The sequence below is a fragment of the Oncorhynchus clarkii genome, chromosome 12, assembly GCF_045791955.1.
Source record: "Oncorhynchus clarkii lewisi isolate Uvic-CL-2024 chromosome 12, UVic_Ocla_1.0, whole genome shotgun sequence".
NCBI lineage: Eukaryota > Metazoa > Chordata > Actinopteri > Salmoniformes > Salmonidae > Oncorhynchus > Oncorhynchus clarkii.
Genome location: NC_092158.1, coordinates 87,834,794 through 87,850,272, shown reverse-complemented (window position 1 = coordinate 87,850,272; position 15,479 = coordinate 87,834,794). Strand labels below are relative to the sequence as shown.

At 45.1% G+C, this 15,479-nt stretch overlaps 1 protein-coding gene across 1 annotated transcript in view; it reads left to right on the top strand.

Annotated features, from left to right (window-relative positions):
• Window positions 1-15,479, top strand: part of LOC139421585 (NACHT, LRR and PYD domains-containing protein 12-like) — a 219,466-nt gene that overhangs the window by 144,606 nt on the left and 59,381 nt on the right. The window lies entirely within an intron of this gene.

Sequence of the window (15,479 nt, the reverse complement as noted above, 5' to 3'; positions counted from 1 at the left end):
TAGGTTTCTGAATTTTATCGTCAACACCCAGTTAGCGCCATTTTGTACGATTGAACTGTCAAGTAGCTGTCCCAGGTGAAAGTGACTGTTCGATCTGATTATTTTAATTTCATTCACTAGTAAAATAACAACATACACTTAATGTCTCTACACACTTCACAATAATCCCTGGGAAGAGTCTTACCTTGTAGCCTGAATTCACAACCAGAACTCAAATCATTGAGATATTTTCCGTTGTGCTGAGAGAGCACCTTCCTGATAACAAGTGGCTCTGTATCTATGTTCTATGTACAGTTGATCTTTGGATGCAATAATATCTGGTCAAAGTCTAGTGACACAATACCATATTATATCATAAACATAACAGTAGTTTAACCTTTGGCCTGGAAAGGCTATGGTATACTATAACATGTAGAATCATTATGATGATCCAGGTTCATATTATAACATGTAGAATCATTATGATGATCCAGGTTCATATTATAACATGTAGAATCATTATGATGATCCAGGTTCATATTATAACATGTAGAATCATTATGATGATCCAGGTTCATATTATAACATGTAGAATCATTATGATGATCCAGGTTCATACTATAACATGTAGAATCATTATGATGATCCAGGTTCATATTATAACATTATGATGATCCAGGTTCATATTATAACATGTAGAATCATTATGATGATCCAGGTTCATACTATAACATGTAGAATGATTATGATGGATCCAGGTTCAACATATCTCTAATTTTGAAGTATACAGTTGGGTCCCAAATTATTGACAGCCTTTATAAAGAGTAGCAGAAATGACTGTATAAAATAAATGATTCAAAGACTGAAATATATTGCATGCTCAAACAAAATGGGAAAATTAAATTATTTTTTAAACTAATACAATTGCTCAGAGAAAGAGATTTTGTTTAAGAAAGTAATAATTATTTTCTCAAAAAGGTAGGGGTCAAAAACTCCTCCCCTTCAACACCTCACCTTTCCCCCCATTTATTTAACTAGGCAAGTCAGTTAAGAACAAATTCTTATTTTTAATGACGGCCTAGGAACAGTGGGTTAACTGGTCTAGGAACAGGGGGTTAACTGGTCTAGGAACAGTGGGTTAACTGGTCTAGGAACAGTGGGTTAACTGGTCTAGGAACAGGGGGTTAACTGGTCTAGGAACAGTGGGTTAACTGGTCTAGGAACAGGGGGTTAACTGGTCTAGGAACAGGGGGTTAACTGGTCTAGGAACAGGGGGTTAACTGGTCTAGGAACAGGGGGTTAACTGGTCTAGGAACAGTGGGTTAACTGGTCTAGGAACAGTGGGTTAACTGGTCTAGGAACAGGGGGTTAACTGGTCTAGGAACAGGGGGTTAACTGGTCTAGGAACAGTGGGTTAACTGGTCTAGGAACAGTGGGTTAACTGGTCTAGGAACAGTGGGTTAACTGGTCTAGGAACAGGGGGTTAACTGGTCTAGGAACAGGGGGTTAACTGGTCTAGGAACAGGGGGTTAACTGGTCTAGGAACAGTGGGTTAACTGGTCTAGGAACAGTGGGTTAACTGGTCTAGGAACAGTGGGTTAACTGGTCTAGGAACAGTGGGTTAACTGGTCTAGGAACAGGGGGTTAACTGGTCTAGGAACAGGGGGTTAACTGGTCTAGGAACAGGGGGTTAACTGGTCTAGGAACAGTGGGTTAACTGGTCTAGGAACAGGGGGTTAACTGGTCTAGGAACAGTGGGTTAACTGGTCTAGGAACAGTGGGTTAACTGGTCTAGGAACAGGGGGTTAACTGGTCTAGGAACAGTGGGTTAACTGGTCTAGGAACAGTGGGATAACTGGTCTAGGAACAGTGGGTTAACTGGTCTAGGAACAGTGGGTTAACTGGTCTAGGAACAGGGGGTTAACTGGTCTAGGAACAGTGGGTTAACTGGTCTAGGAACAGTGGGTTAACTGGTCTAGGAACAGTGGGTTAACTGGTCTAGGAACAGTGGGTTAACTGGTCTAGGAACAGGGGGTTAACTGGTCTAGGAACAGTGGGTTAACTGGTCTAGGAACAGTGGGTTAACTGGTCTAGGAACAGGGGGTTAACTGGTCTAGGAACAGTGGGTTAACTGGTCTAGGAACAGTGGGTTAACTGGTCTAGGAACAGGGGGTTAACTGGTCTAGGAACAGTGGGTTAACTGGTCTAGGAACAGGGGGTTAACTGGTCTAGGAACAGGGGGTTAACTGGTCTAGGAACAGGGGGTTAACTGGTCTAGGAACAGTGGATTAACTGGTCTAGGAACAGGGGGTTAACTGGTCTAGGAACAGGGGGTTAACTGGTCTAGGAACAGTGGGTTAACTGGTCTAGGAACAGTGGGTTAACTGGTCTAGGAACAGTGGGTTAACTGGTCTAGGAACAGGGGGTTAACTGGTCTAGGAACAGTGGGTTAACTGGTCTAGGAACAGGGGGTTAACTGGTCTAGGAACAGGGGGTTAACTGGTCTAGGAACAGTGGGTTAACTGGTCTAGGAACAGTGGATTAACTGGTCTAGGAACAGGGGGTTAACTGGTCTAGGAACAGGGAGTTAACTGGTCTAGGAACAGGGGGTTAACTGGTCTAGGAACAGTGGGTTAACTGGTCTAGGAACAGGGGGTTAACTGGTCTAGGAACAGTGGGTTAACTGGTCTAGGAACAGGGGCTTAACTGGTCTAGGAACAGGGGGTTAACTGGTCTAGGAACAGTGGGTTAACTGGTCTAGGAACAGGGGGTTAACTGGTCTAGGAACAGGGGGTTAACTGGTCTAGGAACAGTGGGTTAACTGGCCTAGGAACAGTGGGTTAACTGGTCTAGGAACAGGGGGTTAACTGGTCTAGGAAAAGTGGGTTAACTGGTCTAGGAAAAGTGGGTTAACTGGTCTAGGAAAAGGGGGTTAACTGGTCTAGGAACAGTGGGTTAACTGGTCTAGGAACAGGGGCTTAACTGGTCTAGGAACAGTGGGTTAACTGGCCTAGGAACAGTGGGTTAACTGGTCTAGGAACAGGGGGTTAACTGGTCTAGGAACAGTGGGTTAACTGGCCTAGGAACAGTGGGTTTACTGGTCTAGGAACAGTGGGTTAACTGGTCTAGGAACAGTGGGTTAACTGGTCTAGGAACAGTGGTTTAACTGGTCAAGGAACAGGGGGTTAACTGGTCTAGGAACAGTGGGTTAACTGGCCTAGGAACAGTGGGTTAACTGGTCTAGGAACAGGGGGTTAACTGGTCTAGGAAAAGTGGGTTAACTGGTCTAGGAAAAGTGGGTTAACTGGTCTAGGAAAAGGGGGTTAACTGGTCTAGGAACAGTGGGTTAACTGGTCTAGGAACAGGGGGTTAACTGGTCTAGGAACAGTGGGTTAACTGGCCTAGGAACAGTGGGTTAACTGGTCTAGGAACAGGGGGTTAACTGGTCTAGGAACAGTGGGTTAACTGGCCTAGGAACAGTGGGTTAACTGGTCTAGGAACAGTGGGTTAACTGGTCTAGGAACAGTGGTTTAACTGGTCAAGGAACAGTGGGTTAACTGGTCTAGGAACAGGGGGTTAACTGGTCTAGGAACAGTGGGTTAACTGGTCTAGGAACAGTGGGTTAACTGGTCTAGGAACAGTGGGTTAACTGGTCTAGGAACAGTGGGTTAACTGGTCTAGGAACAGGGGGTTAACTGGTCTAGGAACAGTGGGTTAACTGGTCTAGGAACAGTGGGTTAACTGGTCTAGGAACAGGGGGTTAACTGGTCTAGGAACAGGGGGTTAACTGGTCTAGGAACAGGGGGTTAACTGGTCTAGGAACAGTGGGTTAACTGGTCTAGGAACAGTGGGTTAACTGGTCTAGGAACAGTGGGTTAACTGGTCTAGGAACAGTGGGTTAACTGGTCTAGGAACAGGGGGTTAACTGGTCTAGGAACAGGGGGTTAACTGGTCTAGGAACAGTGGGTTAACTGGTCTAGGAACAGTGGGTTAACTGGTCTAGGAACAGTGGGTTAACTGGTCTAGGAACAGTGGGTTAACTGGTCTAGGAACAGTGGGTTAACTGGTCTAGGAACAGGGGGTTAACTGGTCTAGGAACAGTGGGTTAACTGGTCTAGGAACAGGGGGTTAACTGATCTAGGAACAGTGGGTTAACTGATCTAGGAACAGTGGGTTAACTGGTCTAGGAACAGTGGGTTAACTGGTCTAGGAACAGGGGGTTAACTGGTCTAGGAACAGTGGGTTAACTGCCTTGTTCAGGGGCAGAATGACAGGTTCTTTCCTTGTCAGCTCATCTTGCAACCTTTCGGTTACTGGCCCAACGCTCTAACCACTAGACTACCTGCTGGTTACTGGCCCAACGCTCTAACCACTAGACTACCTGCTGTTTACTGGCCCAACGCTCTAACCACTAGACTACCTGCTGGTTACTGGCCCAACGCTCCAACCACTAGACTACCTGCTGGTTACTGGCCCAACGCTCTAACCACTAGACTACCTGCCGCCCCTACACTCTAACCACTAGGCTACCTGCCGCCCCTACACTCTAACCACTAGGCTCCCTGCCGCCCCTACACTCTAACCACTAGGCTACCTGCCGTCCCTACACTCTAACCACTAGACTATCTGCCGCCCCAATGCTCTAACCACTAGACTACCTTCTGGTTACTGGCCCAACGCTCTAACCACTAGGCTACCTGCTGGTTACTGGCCCAACGCTCCAACCACTAGGCTACCTGCCGCCCCTACGCTCTAACCACTAGACTACCTGCTGGTTACTGGCCCAACGCTCTAACCACTAGGCTACCTGCTGGTTACTGGCCCAAAGCTCTAACCACTAGACTACCTGCTGGTTACTGACCCAACGCTCTAACCACTAGACTACCTGCTGGTTACTGGCCCAACGCTCTAACCACTAGGCTACCTGCTGGTTACTGGCCCAACGCTCTAACCACTAGGCTACCTGCCTCCCCTACACTCTAACCACTAGGCTACCTGCCACCCCTACGCTCTAACCACTAGGCTACCTGCCTCCCCTACACTCTAACCACTAGGCTACCTGCCGCCCCTACACTCTAACCACTAGGCTACCTGCCGCCCCTACACTCTAACCACTAGGCTACCTGCCGCCCCTACACTCTAACCACTAGGCTACCTGCCACCCCTACGCTCTAACCACTAGACTACCTGCCACCCCTACGCTCTAACCACTAGGCTACCTGCCACCCCTAAGCTCTAACCACTAGGCTACCTGCCTCCCCTACACTCTAACCACTATGCTACCTGCCGCCCCTACACTCTAACCACTAGGCTTCCTGCCGCCCCTACACTCTAACCACTAGACTACCTGCCACCCCTACGCTCCAACCACTAGGCTACCTGCCACCCCTACGCTCCAACCACTAGGCTACCTGCCACCCCTACGCTCCAACCACTAGGCTACCTGCCACCCCTACACTCTAACCACTAGGCTACCTGCCACCCCTACGCTCCAACCACTAGGTTACCTGCCACCCCTACGCTCCAACCACTAGGCTACCTGCCACCCCTACACTCTAACCACTAGGCTACCTGCCGCCCCTACACTCTAACCACTAGACTACCTGCCGCCCCTACACTCTAACCACTAGACTACCTGCCGCCCCTACACTCTAACCACTAGGCTACCTGCCGCCCCTACACTCTAACCACTAGGCTACCTGCCACCCCTACGCTCCAACCACTAGGCTACCTGCCACCCCTACGCTCTAACCACTAGGCTACCTGCCGCCACTACACTCTAACCACTAGACTACCTGCCACCCCTACACTCTAACCACTAGGCTACCTGCCACCCCTACGCTCCAACCACTAGGCTACCTGCCACCCCTACGCTCTAACCACTAGGCTACCTGCCGCCACTACACTCTAACCACTAGACTACCTGCCGCCCCTACACTCTAACCACTAGACTACCTGCCGCCCCTACACTCTAACCACTAGACTACCTGCCGCCCCTACACTCTAACCACTAGACTACCTGCCGCCCCTACACTCTAACCACTAGGCTACCTGCCACCCCTACACTCTAACCACTAGGCTACCTGTCTCCTGAACACCACAGCACATCCTCTCACGACAGACTCAATAGACTCCTGAACACCACAGCACATCCTCTCACGACAGACTCAATAGACTCCTGAACACCACAGCACATCCTCTCACGACAGACTCAATAGACTCCTGAACACCACAGCACATCCTCTCACGACAGACTCAATAGACTCCTGAACACCACAGCACATCCTCTCACGACAGACTCAATAGACTCCTGAATACCACAGCACATCCTCTCACGACAGACTCAATAGACTCCTGAACACCACAGCACATCCTCTCACGACAGACTCAATAGACTCCTGAACACCACAGGACATCCTCTCACGACAGACTCAATAGACTCCTGTGTGTGTGTGTGTGTGTGTGTGTGTGTGTGTGTGTGTGTAGGCCTGCCAGGCTGTTAGGTTAATGGACTATAGAAACCTACTGAGAATCTGCCATACAGAGACAGAGGGAGCTACAAATGAATATGATTAAAATGTTTTAGTAAAAAAAGAAGGAAAAACACATTAAACCGTGTTAAACACATATCCATGTATGTTGTTCTCTCTCTGTTTACAGGACTAGAAATAGGGTTCAATCCTGCCAATAAAGACAGAGAATTCATTATATATCCTCAAACTATACAGTGCCTTGCAAAAGTATTCGGCCCCCTTGAACTTTGCGACCTTTTGCCACATTTCAGGCTTCAAACATAAAGATATAAAACTGTATTTTTTTGTGAAGAATCAACAACAAGTGGGACACAATCATGAAGTGGAACGACATTCATTGGATATTTCAAACTTCTTTAACAAATCAAAAACTGAAAAATTGGGCGTGCAAAATTATTCAGCCCCTTTACTTTCAGTGCAGCAAACTCTCTCCAGAAGTTCAGTGAGGATCTCTGAATGATCCAATGTTGACGTAAATGACTAATGATGATAAATACAATCCACCTGTGTGTAATCAAGTCTACGTATAAATGCACCTGCACTGTGATAGTCTCAGAGGTCCGTTAAAAGCGCAGAGAGCATCATGAAGAACAAGGAACACACCAGGCAGGTCCGAGATACTGTTGTGAAGAAGTTTAAAGCCGTATTTGGATACAAAAAGATTTCCCAAGCTTTAAACATCCCAAGGAGCACTGTGCAAGCGATAATATTGAAATGGAAGGAGTATCAGACCACTGCAAATCTACCAAGACCTGGCCGTCCCTCTAAACTTTCAGCTCATACAAGGAGAAGACTGATCAGAGATGCAGCCAAGAGGCCCATGATCACTCTGGATGAACTGCAGAGATCTACAGCTGAGGTGGGAGACTCTGTCCATAGGACAACAATCAGTCGTATATTGCACAAATCTGGCCTTTATGGAAGAGTGGCAAGAAGAAAGCCATTTCTTAAAGAAATCCATAAAAAGTGTCGTTTAAAGTTTGCCACAAGCCACCTGGGAGACACACCAAACATGTGGAAGAAGGTGCTCTGGTCAGATGAAACCAAAATTGAACTTTTTGGCAACAATGTAAAACGTTATGTTGGCGTAAAAGCAACACAGCTGAACACACCATCCCCACTGTCAAACATGGTGGTGGCAGCATCATGGTTTGGGCCTGCTTTTCTTCAGCAGGGACAGGGAAGATGGTTCAAATTGATGGGAAGATGGATGGAGCCAAATACAGGACCATTCTGGAAGAAAACCTGATGGAGTCTGCAAAAGACCTGAGACTGGGACGGAGATTTGTCTTCCAACAAGACAATGATCCAAAACATAAAGCAAAATCTACAATGGAATGGTTCCATAATAAACATATCCAGGTGTTAGAATGTTCAAGTCAAAGTCCAGACCTAAATCCAATTGAGAATCTGTGGAAAGAACTGAAAAATGCTGTTCACAAATGCTCTCCATCCAACCTCACTGAGCTCGAGCTGTTTTGCAAGGAGGAATGGGAAAAAATGTCAGTCTCTCGATGTGCAAAACTGATAGAGACATACCCCAAGCGACTTACAGCTGTAATCGCAGCAAAAGGTGGCGCTACAAAGTATTAACTTAAGGGGGCTGAATAATTTTGCACGCCCAATTTTTCAGTTTTTGATTTGTTAAAAAAGTTTGAAATATCCAATAAATGTCGTTCCACTTCATGATTGTGTCCCACTTGTTGTTGATTCTTCACAAAAAAATACAGTTTTATATCTTTATGTTTGAAGCCTGAAATGTGGCAAAAGGTCGCAAAGTTCAAGGGGGCCGAATACTTTCGCAAGGCACTGTATATCCTTAGACTCAGATCCATCCACATGCTGGCTCAAACCTAACCCCATCTCTAACCCAACCTAACTCCATCTCTAACCCAACCTAACCCCATCTCTAACCCAACCTAACTCCATCTCAAACCCAACCTAACCCCATCTCTAACCCAACCTAACCCCATCTCTAACCCAACCTAACTCCATCTCTAACCCAACCTAACCCCATCTCTAACCCAACCTAACCCCATCTCTAACCCAACCTAACCCCATCTCTAACCCAACCTAACCCCATCTTTAACCCAACCTAACTCCAACTTTAACCCAACCTAACCCCATCTCTAACCCAACCTAACCCCATCTTTAACCCAACCTAACCCCATCTCTAACCCAACCTAACCCCATCTCTAACCCAAGCTAACCCCATCTCTAACCCAACCTAACAGCATCTTTAACCCAACCTAACCCCATCTCTAACCCAACCTAACCCCATCTCTAACCCAACCTAACCCCATCTTTAACCCAACCTAACCCCATCTCTAACCCAACCTAACCCCATCTCTAACCCAACCTAACCCCATCTCTAACCCAACCTAACCCCATCTCTAACCCAACCTAACCCCATCTCTAACCCAACCTAACCCCATCTGCAAGCAGCAGCACTTATGCCAAGTTGTTTGGATGAATAGTGAACTGCATATTTTTTTTACAAGCAAATACACTCCAATCTACTACAAAGTTCATATTCAATGTGATAAAAACAACTTGTTCCTTACTTTTTATTTCTTGAAACCACTTTTCAGACCTTGTTTTTCCTTTACCACATTTAGATGTAGCCCTTGACTTCTGTTAAACATTTAGTGTTTGTGTGTTTATCTTCTTGCCAAGTTTCCAGCAGAAGTGTATCCAGGTGAGTATCTGAAGTTGCATTTTAACAGGAATGTTTACAGGTTTGGTGCCAGGAACAAATAAATCAAATCAGATTGTATTGGTCACATACACATGGTTAGCAGATAAGCAAGAGGACAAGTACATTAGAGTGTCTAGTTCCTCTGTCCAGTGTCTTAATCTTTTCTTTTTATTGGCCAGTCTGAGATATGGCTTTTTCTTTGCAACTCTGCCTAGAAGACCAGCATCCCGGAGTCGCCTCTTCACTGTTGACGTTGAGACTGGTGTTTTGCGGGTATTATTTAATGAAGCTGCCAGTTGAGGACTTGTGAGGGTGTTTCTCAAACAAGACACTCTAATGTACTTGTACTCTTGCTCAGTTGTGCACCGGGGCCTCCCACTCCTCTTTCTATTCTGGTTAGAGCCAATTTGCGCTGTTCTGTGAAGGGAGTAGTACACAGCATTGTACGAGATCTTCAATTTCTTGGCAGTTTCTCTCATAGAATAGCCTTCATTTCTCTGAACAAGAATAGACTGACGAGTTTCAGAAGAAAGATCTTTGTTTCTGGCCATTTTGAGCCTCTAATCGAACCCACAAATGCTGATGCTCCAGATACTCATCTAGTCTAAAGAAGGCCATTTTATTGCTTCTTTAATCAGGACAATAGTTTTTAGATGTGCTAACATTATTGCAAAATTGTTTTTTAAGGAACAATTAAGGAACAATTATAAATTGTTAAAATAATAAACTTGGATTAGCTAACACAACGTGCCATTGGAACACAGGAGTGATGGTTGCTGATAATGGGACTCTGTACTCGTATGTAGATTTTCCATTAAAAAAATCTGCCGTTTCCAGCTACAATAATCATTTACAACATTAACAATGTCGACACAGTATTTCTGATAAATTTGATGTTCATTTTAATGGTAAAACAATTGCTTTTCTTTCAAAAACAAGGACATTTCTAAGTGACCCCAAACTTTTGAACGGAAGTGCATATCATAACAAATAGCAGCAGGAATGGTTATACAGCTAGAGACACAATACTGTTAAAATATATATATCAGTATATTATGGAAAGCAGTTATTGCAGCTAAATACAATTATAATTAACCACATATACAATCCACCCACCTGAGCTGCATCAACCCACCCTCCAACCCCTCCTTGGACCACCCCAATCCAACCCCCAACCCCTCCTGGACACACTGATTTCAATGTCCTTTGTCAAGGTCAGATGACTTTCAGTCAACAGTCTCTTGTGTGTCTTCACTCCGTAGACCACATTCTAGTCTGTCTCTGATGATGTCATTTAGAACACCATTCAACTCAGTGTTCTGATAGTTTCTTTAATGTAGCAGCAAACATTGGTAGTGATTCTCCCTCTTCCTGATGTGTCCTGTGTAACCTGAACCTTTTAGCATTAACTAGTGGTTCCTGTGAAAAATGTCCTTTAAGTATCTCCACAACATCCCCATACGTCTTATTACCTGATCTGTCTGGATGTAGCAGGCTGCCTAGTAAATTATATGTCTTTGGCCCCATTACACTAAAACATGTAGGAACAATGTTGTCCTGATCAATGTCATTTACAATAACAAAATCTTCAAACCGTTCTGTATATGAGCTCCTCTGCTCAATACTTTCATCAAACTGTCTAATGGTTCCAACAATTACAACCATTTTTCATTTCTCAATAAGTTCCTGATTGTCACTCACTTCAATATTGTCCTCAACCAGGGCAATATTTTCCTCAGTCACGTGATCTTCAATCACTTCACTCACTGACGTTTGCTCCTAAGTGCGTTCATTTAGCAATTTTATTTTTTTTGTTTTATTTAACTAGGCAAGTCAGTTTTAAGGACAAATTCTTATTTACAATGACGGCCTAGGAACAGTGGGTTAACTGCCTGTTCAGGGGTAGAACGACAGATTTGTGCCTTGTCAGCTCGGGGATTCGTTCTTGCAACATTTCAGTTACTAGTCCAACGCTCTAACTACTAGGCTACGCTGCCGCCTCTACACTCTAATCACTAGGCTACGCTGCCGCCTCTACACTCTAACCACTAGGCTACCTGCCGCCCCTACACTCTAACCACTAGGCTACGCTGCCGCCTCTACACTCTAACCACTAGGCTACCTGCCGCCCCTACACTCTAACCACTAGGCTACGCTGCCGCCCCTACACTCTAACCACTAGGCTACCTGCCGCCCCTACACTCTAACCACTAGTCTACCTGCCGCCCCTCTAACCACTAGGCGACGCTGCCACCCAATATACAACAAATACATACATAAATAAGTAAATGGACACAAAACAAACTCATAGAGGAATTGAAATGTTCAGTTCTAGAAAGTAGGGCTATGGGATAGAGTCAGAAAGGTCATTATGTTTGATAGCTGGTTACAGAGGTGACATAACAAGCATAAGGTCCATTATAACACAGTGAAGTAGAGGTGGGAGCTAAAAGCAGACATGGACAGTGAGGAGGTCAGGGGTCAAACACTAGATCAGGACATGTAGAAATGGCAGTGCTGGAAATAGACACAGACACATTCTGATCATGGCTCAGACCTGTCCTGAGACACCCAAACAGAAGATGCCATACCAAAGTCCTGACCTGAGACACCCAAACAGAAGATGCCATTACAAAGTCCTGTCCTGAGACACCCAAACAGAAGATGCCATACCAAAGTCCTGACCTGAGACACCCAAACAGAAGATGCCATACCAAAGTCCTGACCTGAGACACCCAAACAGAAGATGCCATACCAAAATCCTGACCTGAGACACCCAAACAGAAGATGCCATACCAAAGTCCTGTCCTGAGACACCCAAACAGAAGATGCCATACCAAAGTCCTGACCTGAGACACCCAAACAGAAGATGTCATAGCAAAGTCCTGACCTGAGACACCCAAACAGAAGATGCCATACCAAAGTCCTGACCTGAGACACCCAAACAGAAGATGCCATAGCAAAGTCCTGACCTGAGACACCCCAACAGAAGATGCCATAGCAAAGTCCTGACCTGAGACACCCCAACAGAAGATGCCATAGCAAAGTCCTGACCTGAGACACCCCAACAGAAGATGCCATACCAAAGTCCTGACCTGAGACACCCCAACAGAAGATGCCATACCAAAGTCCTGACCTGAGACACCCCAACAGAAGATGCCATACCAAAGTCCTGACCTGAGACACCCCAACAGAAGATGCCATAGTAAAGTCCTGACCTGAGACACCCAAACAGAAGATGCCATACCAAAGTCCTGACCTGAGACACCCCAACAGAAGATGCCATACCAAAGTCCTGACCTGAGACACCCAAACAGAAGATGCCATACCAAAGTCCTGACCTGAGACACCCCAACAGAAGATGCCATACCAAAGTCCTGACCTGAGACACCCCAACAGAAGATGCCATAGTAAAGTCCTGACCTGAGACACCCCAACAGAAGATGCCATACCAAAGTCCTGACCTGAGACACCCCAACAGAAGATGCCATACCAAAGTCCTGACCTGAGACACCCCAACAGAAGATGCCATAGTAAAGTCCTGACCTGAGACACCCAAACAGAAGATGCCATACCAACGTCCTGACCTGAGACACCCAAACAGAAGATGCCATAGAAAAGTCCTGTCCTTAGACACCCAAACAGAAGATGCCATAGAAAAGTCCTGTCCTGAGACACCCAAACAGAAGATGCCATACCAAAGTCCTGACCTGAGACACCCAAACAGAAGATGCCATACCAAAGTCCTGACCTGAGACACCCAAACAGAAGATGCCATAGTAAAGTCCTGACCTGAGACACCCAAACAGAAGATGCCATACCAAAGTCCTGTCCTGAGACACCCAAACAGAAGATGCCATACCAAAGTCCTGTCCTGAGACACCCAAACAGAAGATGCCATAGCAAAGTCCTGTCCAGTAGGCTGTATGGGATTTCCTTTCATCAAAAAACAAACATGGAAATGAGGCATCTGTCAATAAAAAGTTACTTTCGAGCTTTAGTGAAAAGATGGATTGACTTAGTGTTACTACCATTTAGTGAAAGGATGGAATGACTTAGTGTTACTACCATTTAGTAAAAGGATGGAATGACTTAGTGTTACTACCATTTAGTGAAAGGATGGAATGACTTAGTGTTACTATCATTTAGTGAAAGGATGGAATGACTTAGTGTTACTACCATTTAGTGAAAGGATGGAATGACTTAGTGTTACTACCATTTAGTGAAAGGATGGAATGACTTAGTGTTACTATCATTTAGTGAAAGGATGGAATGACTTAGTGTTACTACCATTTAGTGAAAGGATGGAATGACTTAGTGTTACTAACATTTAGTGAAAGGATGGAATGACTTAGTGTTACTAACATTTAGTGAAAGGATGGAATGACTTAGTGTTACTATCATTTAGTGAAAGGATGGAATGACTTAGTGTTACTACCATTTAGTGAAAGGATGGAATGACTTAGTGTTACTAACATTTAGTGAAAGGATGGAATGACTTAGTGTTACTAACATTTAGTGAAAGGATGGAATGACTTAGTGTTACTAACATCATATCAAACATTAAACAATTAGAACTGATTTTTTTAATTATACTGAACTAAATTATAAACGCAACAATTTCAAAGATTTTACTGAGTTCATATAAGAAAATCTGTTAATTGAAATAACTTCATTAGGCCCTAATCTATGGATTTCACAGATACCTTAATATAAAAGTAGGAGCGTGGATCAGAAAACCAGTCAGTATCTGGTGGGACCATTTGCCTCATGCAGCGCTAAACATCTCCTTTACATAGAGTTGATCAGGCTGTTGTTTGTGGCCTGTGGAATGTTGTCCCACTCCTCCTCAATGGCTGTGAAAAGTTGCTGGATGTTGGCGGGAACTGGAACACGCTGTCGGACAGCGCATCCCAAACATACTCAATGGGTGACATGTCTGGTGGGGATATAGGCCATGGAAGAACTCTGTATTTTATTACAGCTTCCAGGAATTGTGTACAGATCCTTGTGACATGGAGTTGTGCATTATCATTCTGAAACATGACGTGGTGGCTGTGAATTAATGGCACGACAATGGGAACTCAGTGCATTCAAATTGTCACATGTAAAATGCACTTGTGTTTGTTGTCCGTATCTTAGCCTGCCCACACAATAACCTCACCACCACCATGGGGCACTCTGTTCACAATGTTGACATCAGCAAACCGCTCGCCCACATGACGCCATACACGTGGCCTGGAGTTTTTATTTTTTTGTGTATGTGTGTATGCAGTGTGTGTATGTGTGTGTCCAGTGTGTATGTGTGTGTGTGTGTGTGTCCAGTGTGTGTGTGTGTATGTGTGTGTTCAGTGTATGTGTGTTCAGTGTATGTGTGTCCAGTGTGTGTGTGTGTGTCCAGTGTGTATGTGTGTGTGTGTGTGTGTATATGTGTCCAGTCTGTGCGTGTGTGTCCAATGTGTGTGTGTGTGTATATGTGTCCAGTCTGTGTGTGTGTGTCCAATGTGTGTGTGTGTGTGTATGTATGTGTCCAGTGTGTGTGTGTCCAGTGTGTATGTGTGTGTGTGTGTATGTGTCCAGTGTGTGTGTGTGTGTCCAATGTGTGTGTGTAGAATCAAATCAAATCAAATTGACATGCGCCGGATACAACAGGTGTAGACCTAACAGTGAAAGACTTACTTACGAGCCCCTAAATAACAATGCAGTTTAAAAAAATACAGATAAGAATAATAAATAAAAGTAACAAGTAATTAAAGAGCAGCAGTGAAATAACAATAGCGAGACTATATACAGGGGGGTACCGGTACAGAGTCAATATGTGGGGGTACCGGTACAGAGTCAATATGTGGGGGTACCGGTACAGAGTCAATATGTGGGGGTACCGGTACAGAGTCAATATGTGGGGGTACCGGTACAGAGTCAATATGTGGGGGTACCGGTACAGAGTCAATATGTGGGGGTACCGGTACAGAGTCAATATGTGGGGGTACCGGTACAGAGTCAATATGTGGGGGTACCGGTACAGAGTCAATATGTGGGGGTACCGGTTAGTTGATATAATATGTACATGAAGTGGTTATGCATCGATAACAACAGAGTAGCAGCGGTGTAAAAGAAGGAGAGAGGTGGGGGGGGGGGGCAATGCAAATAAATATGGGTAGCCATTTGATTAGGTGTTCAGGAGTCTTATGGCTTGGGGGTAGAAGCTGTAGAACTAGACTTGGCGCTCTGGTACCGCTTACCGTGCATAGCAGAGAGAACAGTCTATG